Consider the following 22,298-nt stretch of genomic DNA (forward strand, 5'->3'; position numbering starts at 1 on the left):
TTTTGGCACTTTTGCGTGTAAAGTAGCTCAAACTTGGTTTCTTTTGCATGAAACTTGGCACACAACACTATTTGGTATATATTTTTGTGTTGAAGTGGTTAGAATTCAAAATCATATTCATATGCTAGAAACTACGCGTTAATTTAGTTGTGATTTCATGCGTTTTTAAGCTTTTTTGGCACTAACATCTACTTTGTAGTGCTTTTAAGAACATTCTAATTCTGTTGATTGCGGCTACTACACGGTGAAATACATAGACGATATTATAAAATCCGTGAAGGAGGTTGGAATCTATAATATAGATCTCGTAAGTATTTCTTACGTTCTTAAATTATATTATAATATATATTTACTATATTAATTATTATTAGTTGTAATAATATTACAAAGAGATTATTGGTGATTATTTGTGATTATCATTGGATTATTGGATTAATCATTGTTATTATATTGTACATGGATTATTGGATTATTATTAGTATTAAACGGAAAAAGAAAAAACAATACCAACTATTTGCTGCGGTCAACCCATAACCGCAGCAAATAGTCAACAGTATTTGCTGCTATCAACAGGAAAATCGCAGTAAATAGTCTGTATTATTTACTGCGGTTCTCTTGTTGACCGCAGCAAATACTCTTGACTATTTGCTGCGGTGATGCGTTGACCGCTGCAAATAATGCCCTTTTTTTGCTGCGGTTTAAAACGGCAGCATTTAAAATAGGCTATTTGCTGCTATAACTATTGCTTGGGGCCAAAACCGCAGCAAATTATGGCCAAAAAACCGCAGCAAATGAGGTTTTTTCCACTAGTGAAAGTAACTAAACAACGACCATTATAAAGGTGTATAAATCATATAAATTAGTGTAACTAGTTTCATTTATCAAAATCCTCCATGATTAGCATTTTCTCATCCTCTAGAATACCCAAGCTCAAAAATGATAGATTAGGTTAAAACAAAGTGTCCAAAAATCCTAGATTACCTTCCTAAACTTTTATAATTCCCTGTGTAACGAAGTGTACCAAGAAACCAAACTACTTCATCATCCTTATATATGCAAAAAAAAGTTAAAAAGGAAAATTACTACATACAATCTTGCAATTGCACCATTAGTTACAATATTACTTCTTTATCAATGTAAACTCTTATTCTCTTTATGGCTCCCAAAAAAAAGAGGATTCTTATCTAATTCTCTTTTCTTTCCTAAATGGTCTAACTATGAATCCTGATAGACTTGTTAATGTCTAAATATAAACGGTTCGTTATGGAACCTAGAGAAAGCATCCAAGTGATGTTTACCAGGTTCACAAACATAACAAATGAACTTGTCTCTCTTGGAAGACATATTCCCATTGATGAACAAGTTAAAAAAATTCTAAGGAGTCTCCCCCAAGATGAACGCTGGAGAGCCAAAGTCACAATCATCCAGGAATCCAAAGATTTTAAAAAATTCAATCTGGAAGAGCTGGCCATCAAGAAGAGTCAGAATGTGATAAATTGGAGAGACAAGATATAAATTAATTGAGTTGTTTATGGAGACACAAGATAAATTGGAAAAATGAAATGTTAAATGTCTCCAAATTGAAAAAGACCTTAAGATTAGTAAAGACCATGTTTCCTATCTAAACACTTTTAGATCCGATGTTCAAAATAGATTTTTTAATTTGCTAGATCAAAAAAAAATTTTAAGGAAATGTTGGAGAGAGTAAAAAAGGAGACTATTATTCTTAATGTTGAATAAACCCAATATAAATTAGTAGGCTTGAACAAGGACTTAAACGACATATTCGTTCATATTTTCAGTACTGAGTTTCAAACATTAAAAATTGATCTAGAATCCAGTAAAGCCTAAAATGAAAAATTGAAGCTTGAATTAAATTAAAGAGGAAAAGTTAAAATTAAAGATGTACCGAAATGGATTCTTGAGCCAAAACAAAAATTACTGAAAACCTAGGTTACAATAAAGTCTATGTCGATCTCCTAAGTAGTAAAGTCTGTACCTTTTGTGGAAAAACTGGACACCTAAAATATCAATGTGCCAAAAGGGAAGAGCATGATAAATCTCACAAATTTATTTCTACCGCGTTTGGATAAAGAAATACGATTCACGTCTAATCGACAAGGAACTCAAGGAAGACTAGGTTCTTGATTCTAACAATTAATTGTTTTACAGGTTCTAATGGGGGAACAACTCATGGTATCTCGAATAATTCAATCTTTTTATGATTTTTCTACAATAACCAACTATTGATTAACCATGAATAATCCAACTTTAGTGGGTATTTGCCTATAATAAACTTAGATAACCCAATGACCTGCTTTAGTGGTTAATTTACCAAAAAAAAATTAAAATGAAAATTAAAGTAAAATTAGTGAAAAATTTTAAAATTTACATAAAAAATTTTGAATATTAACAAAAATCAGAAATTTTTTTATATATTTTTTTCGACATTTTATTTTAACTTTTTAAAATAAAACTTTCTATAGCAAGTCATTCGGTTACCGAATTTACTATAGGAAAATACACCTTAAAGTTGAAATTATTCATGGTTTATCAATAGGTAGGATTATTGTATGAAAATCATAAAAATGTTAAATTATTCTAGGTAATTTTGCAAATTATAAATTCATTTTTTTCCTTTCAACACTTTAATTTTACGAAAAAATTCGAAACAAAAATGAATGATATGCCTAAATGAAGTTGAAAAAGAAAAAAATTCTTATTATTATGCTCACTTAAAAATATTTCCTAAAATGGTGTTCATGTCACTAACCAATTTTAATTTTGGTTTGGAGTCTTCAAATCGTATTGTGAACCAAAAGAATAGTAGGTCTAAGTAGAACTAGAAAATAAAATAATATGGTCTCTAATCCTCTCTAAAATTTATTTTCTAAAAAGTTTTTTATAAAGGAAAAAACTTTAACCAAATTAATCTGACTTTGATTTGAAAACTTCAAACATAAATATTGGACCGACAAAATAATTGGTATATACATCATATAACATATGATACATAGAATCAATTATGATACAATAATATAGATACAAAATCACAATAAAGAATTAAAAGTCAGCTTTCTCCTTTAAATATGTCTAAAATTATCATTTGATTATATGGGTTAGGGGAATTTAGAAAAAAAAATAGGATTGCATGGTTGAATTATTTAGGACGATATTAGGCAGTTCACTTATTTATCTATTTTAATAAAAAAAAGTTCTTCCCAATAAAAACGAGAAAAATCTGACAAAATATCAATTATAATTTATCTACTTTATGAGAAGGATCCACCAATTGTAAGGATAATTTTGAGTTTACCAATACTAAGAATTTTTATGAATTAATGAGACAGAGTTAAAATTATTATTAACAAATCTTCTAAAAATAAATCAACGTGCAACGATAATTTTATATCCAAATGTTCATTTTAACTTTTCTTCTTTACTGTTATTTTACTCAGATTGGTCCAAGTCTCAAATGTATCAAGTAGTTGTGATTAACTATAGGAATATCAAGAGAAGCAATTTTTACTTTTTTTCATCGCAAATCGAAGATACATTCAAATATACTTCAATCCCTCAAAAAAATATTCCAACAATTGTTTTAGCTCACATTGAAGTTTGAAAATTCCAAACGAAAAACAAAGTAGCTTAGTGTTAAACCTTACCTACATACTCACTATTTTGGGAATTTTTTTTCAATGAGCACCAAAACAGAAATTTTTTTTCTTTATTAACTATATAGGCAAATCATTAGACAAAAATAGCATTTTTTTAAATTTGAAAAATAAAATCCCGCCTAAGCAAGTTGGTGACGAGGATCTGTCTATAACTTATTTCCTTAAATATTTATTCGTAAGTTGCTACATTAAACTGTCACAAAGTGTGCAAATTTAATAATTTATAGATCCAGAAATTGGTTACAATCTGTTTTGGCATATGTAGTTTGCTATTACAAAAAATAATACAGATCTTTTACGCGACTTTTAATTTAACAATTATATGATTTTTATTTATATCATCAAAACATACATTGCTTGAAAAGGGTGTTCGGAAAAATAAAGTGAATTTTATATTAACGATCTCCGTTGAAACAATATAATGCGCACATTTTTCTCTCAAAATTAATGTTAATGCACATTTTACGTATTTGAAATTTCTTTTGATATTAATCAACCTTTAGAATCTAAGCTGCCGCTCTATTATTCAAGCACACACTTGCACTTCTCAACTAAAGTAAATATAATGCTTACATCCATTATAATTTTTGTGGTAGCAATTGATTAATGAATTCCAAAGGAGAAAAACGTATAATTATAATAAAAAGCATCATAATAGAGGGTACGATAAGTAGAGGAAAATCTTAAGAAAATGTGGGTTGAGCAAATAAAAACCGACTTGACTCCTTTCCGCGGATTTGATTAGAGATAGGAATAGTTGGAAACATCATATCTATATTTTGTACTATTAGTAGTTTCTTTACTTGCCATCTTGTCCTAGTGTCTAATTGCTTCATACATGCTTCCTTTTATTTCTTTATATACACATTGTGGTTTTATTTGATTTATTATTTATTTATTTATTTTCATTATTTTTCATTATTTATTTTTTTATTTAGAACTAGTTTTTTCTGGTGTTATTTTTTTTTCTGCATATAGATTTACTCTTAAGACAACATTGTCACGTTTATCCTCTTTATGCGGCTATTACTAATTAGGGATAAAATCGACCGCAATCCTCTAATTATCCCTGTGAAGGGAGTACATGTATGGATTGTCTGTCACCTTCCTTCACCCAGACCCTGCTTTCGAGCGGGATATTAGACATAATGATATTATTAATTTTTTTTATCGGTTTGTAATATAAAATAGGAGTGTTAAAAAATATCTGATTAGAATTATCCGATATGAAATATTTGATATTTGGTTTTAAAAGCCGGTTTAATTATTCGGTTTTTGAAAACTCGATAATTTGAACTTGGTATCTGGTTTTAAACCGGATACCAGATACGGATCCGAATCGAAATATTGGCTAAATCGGATATATGATTTTCTAATTTTTAATTATTATTTATTTTTTAGTATTTAAAATATCTAAATATTTTCTTGTAACTTTTTTGATTTGACCAATTGAAAGCATTAGAACATAGCATTAAATTGTGCATTGTCAATTCAACCTTAAAGCTCAAGCCTAAAATATCTCTATAAAATTTGATGGATGAATGAAGAAGATGGAATAAAATATGGTGAAGGTTAATGTTGTATTTTTAAGAATAGATAACAATGGTAAAAAATCTAATCTTGGATAGGCATTAATGTTACGACAGCTTAAATTCCAAAAGTATAATGCTATTTTGTGGAATTTTTTTAACATTTGTTACCACTAGCCTTTTGCAAAACTTCGTTGCTATTAATAGAATATCCCAATATTTTTTTAATATTTATTATTTTTTTTTTCCTCCATCAAATTTGTTATTCTATAGAATAATATATTCAATGTCTAAATGATTCTATTTTTCATAATTCGCGTTAATATTCGTTGTGAGAATATAATTAAGGAAGGGAGAAAATATTTGATTAAATTCTGTTATACCGTACTCAACTTGATAATAAAATAGATGGTTGATAACCAAAATCACTTTATCATAAGTCAGCAAAAGAAAATGAAGCTGATGAATCGTTGTATTTGTGGTTGGGATACAACTGAGTAATTTGAATTCAGAAGACTTGTGTAATGATTAAGACAATATACTGATTTGTGGTTAGGAAGAAACTGCTTAAAAGCGGAAGCATTAGACTGTGTGCCGTTCATATTAATTATATTAATCGTCCTTCCCACACCACTACAATGATAAAGTAAGTAAATAATTAAAAGCAAAGACTATCTAGGAAATAATTGAATGGCTTCTTCCGAAGCTGGATGTTAGCACATGATTGGGAGGATGAGTAAACACCAAGAAGAAAATTCTTGAACGATTTTTTATAATTTTTTGTGAGCTGCTTTGTGTTTTTTTTTATTAAATTTCAGTGTGGTTGGTGAATTGCCGAAAGAGAACAGGAAACAGTGAATTAATAAATATTTCTGATAAGAAATCGAGTCGACTTGTTCTAAAGGGAAGGGACCGGTTACAAAAAGGATTCTGCTGTTGAAGCGTCCAAATACTTGAATCAGACTCGACTACTGACTTGCAAAACGAACAGAGTTACTTATCCGGGGCTATTTCCCCGAAAGTCACTCCGATGCTCAGGTCAGTGGGGAAATATGAAACAAAAAAAAATGCGAGTAGTTGAGTGAGAGAGAGAGTTTTGAGAGAGAAAAATCATGCCCTAAATAGTAATAAATGAGCGTATTTATAGGACAATAAATAACCTTGGTTGACTAATCAAGGGGCATTTTGATAATTTCATCCCTTGAATTGGGCTTTCTGGAGGCTTTGACTAACTTTCCAAATCTTTGGACCCTTTGACCTGGCCCATCAAATTGGGGCTAGTCGACCCAATAACATTAGCCGCACGCACAGAGGGTGTCAAGTATAACACTTGGCGGGCTTTGTTCGAGAGAAAAATATCAAACAGAAAAGGTGGAATCTCTACAGATCGGCTGTAACGTTGCCGAATATTGGAGGCCATTAGGCTCTTGGCCCCCAGGGGCTGACATGTAATAAGAAGGTGTCGAATATTGGAACTCGCAGATCTCTTTAGAGATGTCCAACTCAATCTCAAGATTAAGGAAGATATGCTAGTGGCCGAACTGTTTTTGGCCGAATAATGTAGACTTCCCCATGCCTTGGGGGTCTGACTTACATAATAGGGGGCCGAATAGACAGACACCGATATTAAACTACTTCATTTTCTCTTCATTTGTGTGTGGGTCTCCTCCTCGGTTCTACTTCATTCAGTAATTAAAATTCTGCATCATTAGGTTATTCTAGTGCGCCCCTCCCCCCCCCTTTCAGCTAAAGCTCATATTTTAGGCCTTTTTGATATCTCTACCTTTTGTATTGGGAATATTCATTGAATTGAGAGATTAACTTACTAGCTAAAGAGTTTAATCATCGCTCTATTGCTTAATTCAACTTGAATCGTTTAAGGAACTGCCCCTTCCTTTTGGAGTCCGACTTATAGAGGATGAGAGAATAATAAGCCCCAAGGTTGAAAAACATGGGCTAATGAGCCCCATGTTTGAAACAATTGGTCGGACCCCTTTGGACACCATCCAAGGAAGGGACAAATAAGTAGAGGCACCTACCGAATATAACAGCGAGGCTGAATCAAAGGGTACTCCCCCTTCTCTGGGGAGTCCGATTTACATAGGATGAGGGGCTAAGCCCCAAGGCTGGAACACTTGGGCTAATGAGCCCCAAGTTTGAATCAATAGTTCGGACCCCTTTGGAGCCTATGCAAGGAACGGCCGAATAAGATGAGGAACCTGCCAAATATAGCAGGGGTGCAAAATAGGGGGGGGGGGGGCTCCCCCTCTCCTAAGGAGTCCGAATCATCAATAAGGTTGGGACACTTGGGATAATGAGCCCCAAGTTTGAAACAATGGTTCGGACCCCATTGGAGTCCATCTAAGGTAGGGGTAGAAAAATATGAGGCACTTGCCGAATAAGAGGGGACTCCCCCTTTCCTGGGGAGTCCGAATCATTTAAGGTTGAAACACTTGGGCTAATGAGCCCCATGTTTGAAACAATGGTTTGAACTCCATTGGAGTCCATCCAATCTAGGGGCCAAATAACATGAGGGACCTGCCGAATATAGCGGGGATGCCGAAAAGAGGGGACTCTCTCTTTACTGGGGAGTTCAAATCATTTAAGGTTGAAACACTTGGGCTAATGAGCCCCATGTTTGAAACAATACTTAAGACACCATTGGAGAACATCCAAGGAGGGGCCGAAAAAGTAGAGGCACCAGCCGAATATATCAGGGGTACCGAATAAGAAGGGACTCCCCCTCTCCTGAGGAGTTCGAATCTTGAGGAGTTCGAATAAGATGAGGCACCTGCCGAATATAGCGGGGGTGCCGAATAAGAGGGGAGTCCCTTTTTCTTGGGGACTTTGAATGATTTAAGGTGAGGGAAGCCCCAAGGTTGAAATTCTTGGGTAAATGTGCCTCAAGTTCAAAACAATAGTTCGGACCCCATTGGAGTCCATCCATGGAAGGGGCGAATAAGATGAGGCACCTGCTGAATATAGCAGGGATGCCGAATAAGAGGAGACTCCCCCTCTCCTAAGGATTCTGAATCATCCACAAGATTGGAACACTTAAGCTAAGAAGCCCCAATTGAAACAATAGTTCAGACCCCTTTGGAGCCCATTCATGGAATGGTTTAATAAGATGAGGCACTTGCCGAATATAGCGGGGGTGCCGAATAAGAAGGGACTCCCTCTTTCCTGGGGAGTCTGAATCATTTAAGGTTGAGACACTTAGGCTACCGAGCCCCAAGTTTGAAACAATAGTTTGAACCCCATTGAAGAACATCTAAGGAGGGGGCCGAATAAGATGAAGCACCTGTCGAATATATTTTGCTGGCAGCTTTGACGTGTAGGGATTTGTGCTCATTTTTACTTTTGACCCTCTTTTCCATATAAATATAGAACTTGAGTTCATTTTCCACATTTCATCATCTCGTTTTTCAGAGCATTTCCTAAGAAAATCTAAGAATTTCCTCAATCTTTGTTAAGTACGATTCTTTTTCTTAGGCTTTGTATAAAAATAATGTTCGATTATTCGTTTTCCCAATATAATTTTGATGATCTTGATGTAAATACTGATTTTTAGGCCGTATATAAATATGCCACTAAGAACGACACAAAGTAGTCATGTATGGACTCCCTTGTATCTTATTCGGAAGTTCTACACCCTCTTTCCTAGGAACCTACGGTTGCTTTTACCCCCAGATGATATGAGATTGATCCTAGTAGTTTAGAGGGTATAATGGTTCGTTCCCACATCGTACAGGCCGTATCTCAGAGCTACTATCCAAATGTTGCCTACTTCAACAGGGAAATCAGTAGATTTGGGTCAAACCTCCATTATGATGGGCCGAAGTTTTGTCCCGACTTCGATCCCTTGAACTACTTTATTCGGCCCTCTTGGAGCGCGACGCTAGATAAGGAGTTATTCTTGGTCAGGGAACACGAGGCCCTGCTGGATGAATACTCGCTAGTGAAGCCGGGGAAGAAGGACAACATCAAACATGTACTTGATGGGTGCATCGGCGTATACAAGAACACCATGGAGGCAGGCTTCAGGTTTCCTTTTCACCCCTTTGCCATAGAGGTTCTCAACTCCTACAACATTGAGGTATAAATTTAGGCTTAGAAGATGTAGAGCGACTCAAGGCCTAGATTGGGTAACTTTCCAACATAGTCGAGGGGTTTTTGATAGCTGAAGGATTGAAAGATAGTATGAAACGCTTCAAGAATGACTTCGTCTTTTTGTACATAGTCGATCCATGGCCCGTCAAGACAAGTCACGAGTAGCAGTTGAACTTCCAATTCAACAACAACATTCCCCTATGTAACTTAGAAGAACTTTTGATTATAGAGCATGCTACTAAGGAAGTAGAATTAGGAGGCTTTAAGCAAGTTTTGGTCAAAAGGAATGTTGTGGTGAATCTAGATCACCTTTAGAATGATCAATTTTTGTCTATCTTAGGCCTTAGTTTGAAATATCATCAGGGTGAGTTGGAGCCGCTATCATATGTTTTTCTTGTATTCAGCTACTCATCGGATTTTTTCTTTTGCAGTGATAGCCTTTGAGGATTTGCACAAAAAGTATCCTAAAATCATGATTTCCCTCAACTTCGCCCAGATGATGGCTGAGTCTCACAAGAGGAAGGCACAAATGGAAAAATCTCCTCTTCCTCCTCCACCAAAGGTAATTGGGAACTGACTACGGAGTCCGACCTGTTTAATCTTCTTACTTTGGCTAATACGAAATTACCACGGCGCTCGAGTCAGAGACGATGGAAGCCTACTGCAGAGCGGCCAACAAAAGAATCTACGAGCTTAACGCCAAATTAATCACTTAAAACTAATCAATTCATGCAAGAAAGGTGCCGCTTTCTGAAAGAGGCGCTGCTAGTCCGGGAGAAGTAGCTGTCTCTCTAAAGAAGAGGATCGCCAAGGAGTGAATGGGAACCGACGAGGGTAAGCAGTTCATCGCTCGTCTAGGAGGTGATACTGTCAGCCAGGGCATGCGCGTAAAAGAGCTTATGTTTGCGAGAAGTTGCAGGCGACCCCAAATTGGGAAACCTTCTTTGGCGCAGCCGATGCCAAATATGACAGGGCGACTCATCAAGCCACAAAGAAGCTCAAAGAGATAGAAGATGTTGGGCCTGACCAGGAAGACGAGGCCGATCAAGCGGTTTGGGAGAAGCTATTGCGCGAGGAAGTCGAGGCAAGGTTTACAGATATCGACTTTTCCATGGACTATATTTCTATTCCTTCTAGGCCACTAACTCCCTCGTCGTCTCCCATGGCGGTCGTCCCTCTGCTCCCCACTCCACGTACAACCCGGCTTCGTCGGCACTATCTGGGGGCAGTCAGGCGTCGACTCCCGGGGACGAGGAGGACGATCCTCTCTTCACCGTGGTGGAGCTGTTTGCTGAGGAGGGATGATGATGTTGCTACTGATGCTGATGAAGATGATGCTGATAATGATGTTTTATCTTTCTTTTGTTGATTTGTGGGCCCCAGTCCTTTTGTACCCTTGATTAATATTTCATGGCTTGGGCCTGCATTTGTAAAAACATCTCGTTTTGAAGTATGTCAAAATTTCTTTCCATGTTTTTTTTTGTCTGTATTTTTGCTTTTTCCATACTTCATACTTTTTTTATACTTGTTGATATAATGTTCATGCTTTTGAAAATTGCAATGCCAAACTAGCATTGCCAAACTACTAACCTAGGGAGTCAACCTTAGCTGGTCCTCAAAGTACTACTCGGAGGAGCCGACCATAAAATTGTCTTACTCCACTAGATGTCCGACTTAAACATCCGAACATGAAAACAAAGAAAATTACAAGCACTAAATTAGACTAAGTCCTAATATCTTGACTTATTCTCTAGGGATGCCCGCTTTGTTTTGGGGTTTAACGATAACTGAATCAAACATAGAACTTCTTCAGGTGGTCTGAATTCTATGATCTAAGTAAGACTTTTCTGTTGTCTTCCAGGTCATACGTTCCCGGTCTGATTACTCGGGTGACCTTAAAAGGTTCATCCCATGTTCTTTTAAGTTTTCCTTTTTCCACGATCTTACATGTTTCTTTAACTTTCCTAAACACGAGATCTCCCACCTGAAATTGCCTCGGCTTCACCAGCTTGTTAAACTGCCTCGTCATTTTTTGTTTTTGCACAAGGGCTTTGAGAAGAGCATTACCCCTTGTCTCTGGCTATAAGTCGAGGTTTATCGGCTTATCCTGATCATTGTTGTATTGATCATAATTGGTTACCCTTGTGGATGGGATTCCAACTTCGACTAGGAGAATCGCTTTAGTACCGAATACTAGTGAAAATGGTGTATGACTATTGTCCGACTAGCCCATAATACGCCGACTAACTCTTCTACCCAATTGTCGCTGCTCCGTTCTAGCTTTTTCTAGATACCGTTAAGTATCGTTTGTTTTCGGATTCTACCTGCCCATTCGTCTGGGCCCGAGATACAGATGAAAATCTTGTTTGTATGTTAAATCGGCTGCAGTATTCTCTAATTGCGGCATTGTTGAACTGCCGACCGTTATCATAAATTATGACTTGCTTGTCCGTGATAGTGCTGAGGGCTTTGACTTCAACATATTTTGTGAAGCAGTCTATGGCAACTAAGACAAATCTTCGTTGTCCGCTTGCTGAAAGGAAGGGACCTAAAAGGTCAATTCCCCATCTGTTAAAGGGTAGAACAACATGAATTGGAGAGAGGTTATGGGTGGGCCGGTGAGGAACCTCTCTATAGAACTGACATTTTTCACAAGTCTTAACCAAGTTTTTGGCATCGACTTTGATGCTAGGCCAATAGTATCCACTTTTGAGAACCTTTCCATTCAGGATCCGAATCCCTTGATGTGTATTGCTAGCCTCCTCATGTATCTCCCATAGGATGTAATTTCCTTCAGTTGGTGTTATGCATTTTACAAGGGGATGAGTGTAAGACTCTTTACATAGCGCCCCTATTATAACATTCAAACCATTTTGCCTTTTTGCGATAATCGGCCCTAACTCAGGATCCTTTGGTAGTTTTCCGTCTCTCAGAAGTTCAATGTACGGATCCATCCATGAATCAGTCCGATTCACTCCACCTACGAAGGTGTTGATGCTCGGACAAGGTAAAACTTCCCAAACTATATTCCTTGGCTCATCATTTATGGCCGAACTAGCCAATCTTACAAAGGCATCGGCCTGTGCGTTTTTGGATCTAGGTATGTGAAGGAGGACTACCAAGTGGAATTTAGCTATTGCTTCGTTTACCTTCGCAAGGTACATTTTCATGTTGTGGTCCTTTGCTTTGTAATCAACATTCACCTGCCCCGCTATCAGCTGCGAGTCCGTGTGTGGGACAACTTTTTGGGCTCCGAAAGCGAGGCATATTCCTAATCCCAACAGCAAGGCTTCATATTCAGCCTCATTATTAGTGGCCGAGAAACTAAATCGTACCAAATGCTATAGCCACGCTTCGTTGGGGGAGACTATTAGCAATCCTGCTCCTGAACAGAGACAGTAGGAAGACTCGTCGACGTACAACTTCTATGATTCTTCCCAGGGAATCTCCTACATGGACCCAGTCGTTTCTGCAGTGAAGTCCGCAAGAGCCTGTGCCTTGATGGTCGTTCTAGGTTCAAACTCAATCCCATAATCGGGTAGCTAGTTGGCTTAATCTGCTACACGAGCCAACTGATTTTTGCTTTCCAAAACCTTTCTCATAGGCTGAGAAGTGCGCACCACAATGGGGTGCAACTAGAAATATGGCTTAAGCTTACGGCTGGCCATTACCAAAGCGAAGAGTAATTTTTCAATCGAACTATAACGAGCTTTAGAGCCACGGAAGGCATGACTGATGGAGTACACAAGCAATTGTTACTAATCCGTTTCCACCACCAGTAAAACACTTATAAAGTAATCAGAGACGAAGATGTACAAAAATAATGTATCACCTGGCAAGGGCGACAGCTCAGGAATTTCAGCGAGATAATTTTTGAGTTCAATGAAGGCCTCTTCGGCCTCTTCATCCCACAGCTATTAGATCCTCATTTACAAGTCCCAGTAAATTCTTACCAATAAGTATTTTATTCTTCGCCCCAAATGGCAACTTCTTCAAACCGTTCTACTGGCTGAGGCTGAGTCATTCTTCGGGCGTCATCATCGGTCACATGCAAGACCGACTCTGCCTGCTTTGGTTTTCTCTTTCAATTCTCGTTTTCCTTAGATGCAGTATTAAATAACAAATATATATATATATATATATATATATATATATATATATATATATATATATATATATATATATATATATATTTATATATATATATATATATATATATATATGTACATATATATATATATATATATATACATATATATATATATATATATGTACATATATATATATATATATATATATATATGTACATATATATATATATACATATATATATATATATATATATATATATATATATATATATACATACATATATATACATAAATATATATATATATATATACATAAATATATATATATATATATATACATATATATATATATATATATACATATATATATATATATACATATATATATATATATATATATATATATATATATATATATATATATATATATATATATATATATATATATATTACAAATGCTGCAGTTTACCTGATGCCCGTAGTATATAAGTACTTATATGCTGCGGTTTTTTGTAGCCCCCAACATATAAGTACTTATATGCTGCGGTTTTTTGTTGCCCGCAGCATATAATCACTTATATGCTGCGATTTTTTCATCCCGCATCAATTAATATCCTGTAAAACGCGCCTTTTTGACGTTCCTTTCTTAAAACCTTCTTTTCTCATTCATAAACCCTCTTCAAACCTACTGTACTACAAATGGCTGTTTCATCGACCCCCTTCTTGTTCTTCAAGCTAAGCTTCAATTTTCTTCAAACCCACAAAATTTGTTCATAATCCCTCATCTTCTTTTTCAAGCTACAATTTTTTTCTCACCCACAACATTAAACCCATGAAATTTAACCCAAGCACAACTGAGGCATTGCAATTTTCGTTTCTTCAAGTTCTTACATTAGTTCTTCACCATTTAAGTTCTTTTAAGGTATAATTTCTCTATGTTGTTTCTTCAACCTTTATTTCTTCAAGTTTTTATAGTATTTTAGGGCTTAATACTTCAAATTATACTAAATTTTTTTTTGTTTTTTATTGTAGGTTACTATACCTAATTGTAGAGCACACCATTATCCTTCTCCATCTTTGTTTAAGTTCTTCAAGTTTTTATAGTATTTTAGGGCTTAATTCTTCAAATTAAATTATTTTTTTTTGTTATTCATTGTAGGTTACTATACCCAATTGTAGAGCACACCATTGTTGCTTTTCCTTGAAAAACCCACGAAATAAGGGCTAAGGTTGTTCTTCTTTAAGTTATAAATTTTTCAATCTTTGTTTAAGTTCTTCAAGTATAGCTTCGTTGTGATTTGATAGCTTCAAGAATAATTTTAATTAATTAGGATTTTTAGGGTAGATTGAATGTGAATAATTTACTTATGTATATATGTAGTTGTATATTTGAATGTGAAACTTTGCACATTAGGATTTTTCAATCTTTTCCTCAAACTTGGTTTGTTTTGCATGAAACTTTGCACAAAACACTATTTGGTATATATTATTGTGTTGAAATGGTTAGAATTGAAAACAATAGTCATATGCTTGAAATTATGTGCTAAGTTGCGTTTTTAAAGTTTTTTATGCGTTTTTGGCACTTTCTCGCATAAAGTAGTTCAAACTTGGTTTGTTTTGCATGAAACTTGGCACACAACACTATTTAGTATATATTATTGTGTTGAAGTGGTTAGAATTGAAAATAATAGTCATATGCTAGAAATTACGTGCTAAGTAGCGATTTTAAGGGTTTTTAAGCTTTTTTTAGACTTTCGCGCATAAAGTAGCTCAAACTTGGTTTGTTTTGCACGAAACTTGGCACAAAACACTATTTGGTATATATTATTGTGTTGAAGTGGTTAGAATTGAAAATAATAGTCATATGCTAGAAATTACGTGCTAAGTTGCGATTTTATGGGTTTCTAAGCTTTTTTTGGACTTTCGCGCATAGAGTAGCTCAAACTTGGTTTGTTTTGCACGAAACTTGGCACACAACACTATTTGGTAAATATTATTGTGTTGAAGTGGTTATAATTGTAAATCTTAGTCATATTCTTAATATTACTTGGTATGTTGCGATTTTATGGGTTTTTAAGCTATTTTGGCACTTTCGTTCATAAAGTAGCTCAAACTTGGTTTGTTTTTCACGAAACTTGGCACACAACACTACTTGATATATATTATTGTGTTGAAGTGGTTAGAATTGTAAATCATAGTCATATGCTGGAAATTACGTGCTAAGTTGCGATTTTAAGGGTTTTTAAACATTTTGCAACTAACATCTATTTTCTCTTTGTGCTTTCGACAAGCTTATAATTCCGTCGAATACATGGACGATATCTTACAATCCGTGAAGGAGGTTGGAGTCGAAAACATAGATGCCGTAAGTATTTGTTACGTTCTTAAATTATAATATATATTATATATTTACAATTATTGGTAAAATCTAATGTTTATTTATCTTTTAATTTTTTATTATATTATAGGTTTTATACGACATTACAAGGGAAACACGCCCTTTGAGAGATGGGGAAATACGCGAATTGAAAAACAAAATTGCCGCGTATCATGCTGATTTTTGTTCTTGGTAAATAATGTAACTAGTTTAGAGTTTGGACTTTAACTTGTATATGTACATATTATTGTATTATATATATGATCGAGAGTTTATGTACATATTATTGGTGTTAATTGGTGATTATCATTGGATTAATCATTGTTTATTATATTGTACATTATTGGATTATTTAATAGTATTAAACGAAAAAAGCAAATAAAAAGATAAATAAATAAAAATGCTGCGGGCTACCTAAATACCGCAGCATATAGTCATACACTATATGCTGTAGTTTTTTAGGATGCCCGTAGCATATAGTACACTTTTCTACTTCGGTTTTAAATCGCAGCATTTAAAATAGGCCATCTGCTGCTATCACTAATGCTTGGGGCCAAAACCGCAGCATATTATGGCCAAAAAACCGCAGCAAAAAAGGTTTTTTTCACTAGTGTCCCCATAAAAGATTCCGACTTTGCCATCATCCGTTTCATATTGGACGAGCAGTTGGTGGGTAGATATGACAGCCTTAACTTTGTTAATGAGGGGAAGACCCATTATAATATTCTAGGGAAACTGGATGTCCACTACAGTGAAGCGAACCGGCAAGGTTCGACTTTTCCCTTTTTCTCCAAATCTGACTGGAAGTACTATTGTGCCGGATAGACAGACTCAGCTTCCTCCAAATCCGACCAGCGGTTGTTCAAGCTTTTCCAAGTGTTTTGGGCCGTACTTAAGTTGCTTTAAACAATTCATTGTAATCAAATTGGAAATACTGTCGGTATCCACCAAGACCCTCCTCACATTCATGAGGCCGACTTTGATTGTTAGCACGATTGGGTCAGAATGGGGACGCTGAGTTGGTTGGCTAACTTCTCCATATATCATTATCGGTCCATCAATGGTTCGTTTTTCTTCCACGGTCATATGAACACTATGCTTGATCGACCGGGTGCTAGGATAGTATTCCGAATATCTTCCAGATATCATGTGAATTTTTCTTACAATGGCCCCGAACTGTTGCTCATTCCCATTTGAGCGCCTTACGTTCCTCTAACAATTGTCATCCCGAAGGCCTCAAGTGTGGTCGTGCTCTTTGTGATACTCGCACCATAAATCAATGTCTTTTTGTTTTGTGAGGTGGATACCATAGGGGGGGATTAGTAATTGGTCCCTAACCGAATAAAATATATCCTTATCCGGGGTCTGTTTCCAGAAAAGCCCCTCCGATGCTCAAGTTAGTGGTCAGAAATATGAAACAAGAAATACATGCGAGTAATTGAGTGACACAGAGAGTTTTGAGAGAGAAAAAACATACCCTAAATGGTAATAAATGAGGGTGTATATAGGACAATAAATGACCTTAGTTAACTGATTAAGGGGCATTTCGGTAATTTCATCCCATGAAGTGGGTTTTCTGGAGGCGTTGATTAACTTTCTAAATCTTTAGGCCCATAAAATTAGGGCTAGTCGACCTAATAACAATAGATATGTAGATGGTGAGAATCAAACTTCTACCGCAAAAAGTAAAATCAAAGCCCACTATAAATATTAGTGGGCATACCGAGTTATCGACCATTAACTTACTATGGTCGATATTTTCTGACAATTCACTGACATCACTAGTATATAAATATCGTCTGTTTCTAAGAAAAAAACTCTACAGGAACGGAAAATAAAAGTATGAAAAATGCTTGTTCGGACGCTTACAAAATTCAACCATCACTACAAATAGTTTTTGGCATTATTTTTTTTGCCACTTTGATTTTAAAGAGCAACAAAAAACACATATCAAAATAGAGGGTTGTTTGGGGAACCAATGCAATTATTTCTTGTTTGGACTTCATGAGCAGAACCAACGTAAGAATCATTCCAAAAAAACGACGTAGTTTTTATAATCGTTAAATTATAGAAGGTTGAGTAACAGTGTTTTTAATTTTAATGTAACGTTTTAGGGGATAGGTCAAATCATATAGCATTTAGATACATTTTTCAGCACCCGATTGTGCCACTCGGAGCAACACGGTGCTGGCTGGATTACTTTCTCTCATAGGCAAGGTTAAAGGATAGTTTTTTGATTTTCATTTTTTGATTTTCATTTCAGTTTTATTCCCCATTTTTTGATTTTCATTTCAGTTTTTATTTTCTCAATTCTTCCATTATTTCTTTAATGGTGACATTATTGTATTTTACTTTAACTGATATCTGAGTGAGGAACTGAGGATTGAAGTCATATGCAAGTTCTTATTTTTCTTATAGAATGTGATGAATTTGATGGATTGTTGGTGTAGGTCTCATAAATTGATTTCTCATGAGCAAATCAGAAACTGGGAACAAAATTTTCAGTAATTTTAATAGTTAGATCTTAGTAGTTGAGGTACGCTACGTCTCCTTCTTTAGCAGCTGTTTCAAGATTAACATCCATCGATGATGTTGTCCTCCTTCAATAAAAACTTCTAGCTCTGGTATTTCATCCTCCAAGTCACCACTGAACTGAACTACAGACTGTGCAGAGAACTGAACTTTAAAGCACAGGAAAAGAATAAGTAAACAAAGATAAAACTAACACTTAGATCAATCGAAAATCATTGATTATTTTGCAAGTGTGTGTTAGCTTGATGAATTTACTTTATTCTGAACATTTCAAATTTTCAACCTTTTTTTGCATCGTTTTGTGTGGTTTTAATAGATACATTCGGAACATATTGGCTAGGATTTAGTAGATTCTAACATGATCTGCTTTGTAATAGTTCGAGTATTTCTTACTCGTCTTGTGTTGAATTGAAATTTATGAGTTTTGTAGCCTGGTTTTCCATAAGTTGCACAAGAACAATAATAAAAGAACAATACTAAATATGTTATTTGTTATTCATGGTGTGTGTTTGTGATTATTGATAATTCTTTGTATCTCTCCTGAGAGTTATGGGGTTAGTGTATGCATAAACATCCTTTTATCTTACTTGTTAGATAAATATGGCTTCAAACCCATCAACTACTGCAAGTTGTACTCCTATTAGCGTCGATGAGTATGAAAGTCCAGCACATGTTGTTTCCGATCCTAACGTGTTACCTATAACAAGTAAGCACACTTCGGCAGTTTGGAATGATTTAAAGAGAAAGAGAATTGGTGGGGTAGAGAAGGCTGAGTGCAATCATTGTAATAAGCTACTTTCCGCCGGTGCAAAGGCGGGAACTTCTCATTTGAAGGACCACATTCAAAGTTGTCGAAAGCGAATATGTCAAGATCTTCGGCAAACAAGATTATTCGGTACACAACATAATGTGAATGATAGTAGTGATTCTTTGACTTTGGCTCCTTATGAATTCCGTCAAGAAGATGGAAGAAAGGACTTTCCCGAGATGATTATATTGCATGAGTACCCCGTCAAAAACAGAAAATAATTAATTCGCAATTTTCCAGCTGATGTTTTTCTCCAGACCTGCGACGTGGGAACAGTGTACTGTCTCCATCTACAACTTCAGTCAGATTGTCAACTTTGGGAATAGTAGACCGTCTGTCTACCTTTAACGTCCTAAGCACTTATCTAACTTCTTGGATATTCTAAGACACGTACAACTTCCACGAACCAAGTCATAGGCTTCACCAACGATTTCAACAGAATCGGATATTCACCTACAAAACAATCTGTAAAACATGTTTGTTTATTTAAAAGTGAAGTCATCATCAAAACCTAAGAGGCCAACAAATTCCCCCTTTTTTATGAAGACAAACTTTATAAAAAAACTTAAGTCAAATATAGTAAAACAAAATTTTTAGAGCATACTAGAGATTAAAGCAACTCTAAATAACTTAGCAAATCAACTCGTTACAATATAATTTACCAAGCATGCATAAAACAATTTACTCTATATTAAAAACATAATATCAAATATGTTTTCAAAAATAGTTAAATTAACACATAACACAAATCCCTAAGTATTATAAAAAGTAACGGCTTTCAAGAAAACAAATTTAGAACAACACTTAATCAAAGTATTCATAACTTAACAACACAGATGAAATTAAGCGGATTTCATTTCCTATCACAATTATCTCAGATATCCCCCATTTATCACAGATATGCATATTAACTTCCATTATTGTTGCAATATAAATCAATAAAGATATGGAGACTGTGTATTCACAACTGCTCTTAAGTTTGTGCATTCTCTTCCCCCTTTTGTCATCAATCAAAAAGAATTGGGAGTATCAAACCACAGCACAAACCATATAGATTTGTCATAGAGGAAAACAAGAAACAGTAAACGAAAGCATGCACCATAAATAGCAGTCCAAATATGCACATAGTTAATCATCACAGACTATAAATAAAAACAAGAAAGAAAATGTAGCAGTTGTTCAACAAAACAAATACAATTTTGTACCCCATATGGTACAAAACCAAAAGTGAAATTGTTTGAGAAATGTTAGAGCCAACAAATCATTAAAAGCATGGGAAGAGGAATCAGGGAGCAGTCTCTTCTTCATCTATGTATTCGGTCTGCACTTCAACAGTATTCAACTTTGCACCAAGACGGTTCTCCATCAGGGTAAGTTGATCAACGATTGAAGCAAGTGAGACTCGAATTTCATCTTGAAAAGCAGTAAATTGAGACTGTAGGTCAAGGAGCTTAGAGAGTATGAAGTTTGAAGAAGCTGTAGGAACAGAATCAGGATTAGCACAACTAGTACCTGGTGAAGACTGAGATGGTGGTGGTGTAAAGTGAATAGGTGATTGAGGTGGTGATGGATTTTGATGTGGTGGTGGAGTGGTTGGCTTGGGAGAAGGAGGTTTGTTAGATGTAGACTCAGGTATGGTGTCAGATGTGGTTTCATCAACCATAGTAGCCTTGCGTTTCGAAGCTAACCTCCTACTCTTCCTCTGAATTGACTTAGCCTGTTTTCTCATTGTTATCCCAATCTCTTCATCACTTGAATCAATGAAGAGATTGTGATGAACATTATCTTCCAAGGCTTCCTCTTGTTCTCCTGGTTCCCCCTTACTTGCTTCTCCACCCTGTTCCCCTTTTTCTCCTTTTTCAACGTTGTCAGTGGGAACAGGTTCTTGCTCCGTCTTCTCTTTTTCCTCCTTCCTTGATTTCTCCTTTTCCTCTTATTCCTCTTCAACCCCTTCCTCTTCTGATTCGATTTCAACAACCTCCTCTAAATCAAGCATTAACATCCCCTCATTATTTAGTTTTAGGTGCAAATTTTGTAAGCATTTAGCACCTATTTTCATGTTAGGACCCATTGGGAACTCCAAACCTTCCAAAGATACATCAAATTTTCTAAAAATCCAAGTCAATAGTCCTCCATAACCAAAAAAACTTTTCTTTTCAATGCAATCAGATAAATGAGAGATCATCAATGATGGAAAATTTATCTTAATATGATTTGTCATGCAGTAAATTAAGGTGGCATCACGCAAACTCACTTCACTGCGCTTGGAATTTCTGGGTAATATGAATCTGCGTGCAACGTTATACAGTAATTTATGTAGAGGAGACAAAACGTTGAGACTAATCTTTCCCTTCTTTTGATCTACCCCTAAAAATTTCAGAATTGTTCGTTCATTAATGCCAGAGAATGCTATCTTCGACCCAACATAATAAGTATCAAATCCAACATTAGGAACATTTAACCATTCCCCCAATATAGCACTATTAAATTCTATTTTCATGTTCTTAACAGTACTAGAACACATCCCACAATCATTAGAGAAATTTAAAATAAAATTCTCGCATAAGGTTTGGAAAAATTGAGTTGCAACTAAAATTGGACATCAATACCTCCCATTCTTGATTTTCTAAAATGTCATGCAGTTGAGGAAAATGAGTAGAATCATACCAGTACTTATCTAACCCGAACCCTACTGACATCTCTTTTGATCCTTCTTCAGCACTGTTAGGATCAGCATGCTTCGAACGCTTGGCTATCCTAGAAGATGAACCACCTTTTGGAGTGGGGTTTTGGCGTTTGGTACCGGCATGCTCAGTGGAAGGTTTAGGTGTTTCATTTGTAGTTTCAGCAGTTGAGGATGGTGCAGCATCAAGTAAAGGTGGAGGATGAACCATACTGAGAGGTTGTGGTTGTGAATTTTTACCGCATTTTGGGGTTTTCTTGCTGGATTTTGAGGATCTTGGGGTTTTCATTTTGATTTTGAAAAGTTTTGAGAGGAAAGGTAGATGACGGTTGCTTGAGGAAGGTGAGAAAGCGTGAGTGTTGTGATGTAAGAGAAGGGTTTAATAAAGGGTTGAAATGACGGTTACCCAAAGGTCCAATCCTTTAAATGCTTTAATCATTACATTTGAAATCAAGGATTGATGAAGAGTTGGGACAAATCAAAATAAACCA

Source organism: Amaranthus tricolor, chromosome 5 (assembly GCF_026212465.1).
Source record: "Amaranthus tricolor cultivar Red isolate AtriRed21 chromosome 5, ASM2621246v1, whole genome shotgun sequence".
In the NCBI taxonomy this organism is placed as follows: domain Eukaryota; kingdom Viridiplantae; phylum Streptophyta; class Magnoliopsida; order Caryophyllales; family Amaranthaceae; genus Amaranthus; species Amaranthus tricolor.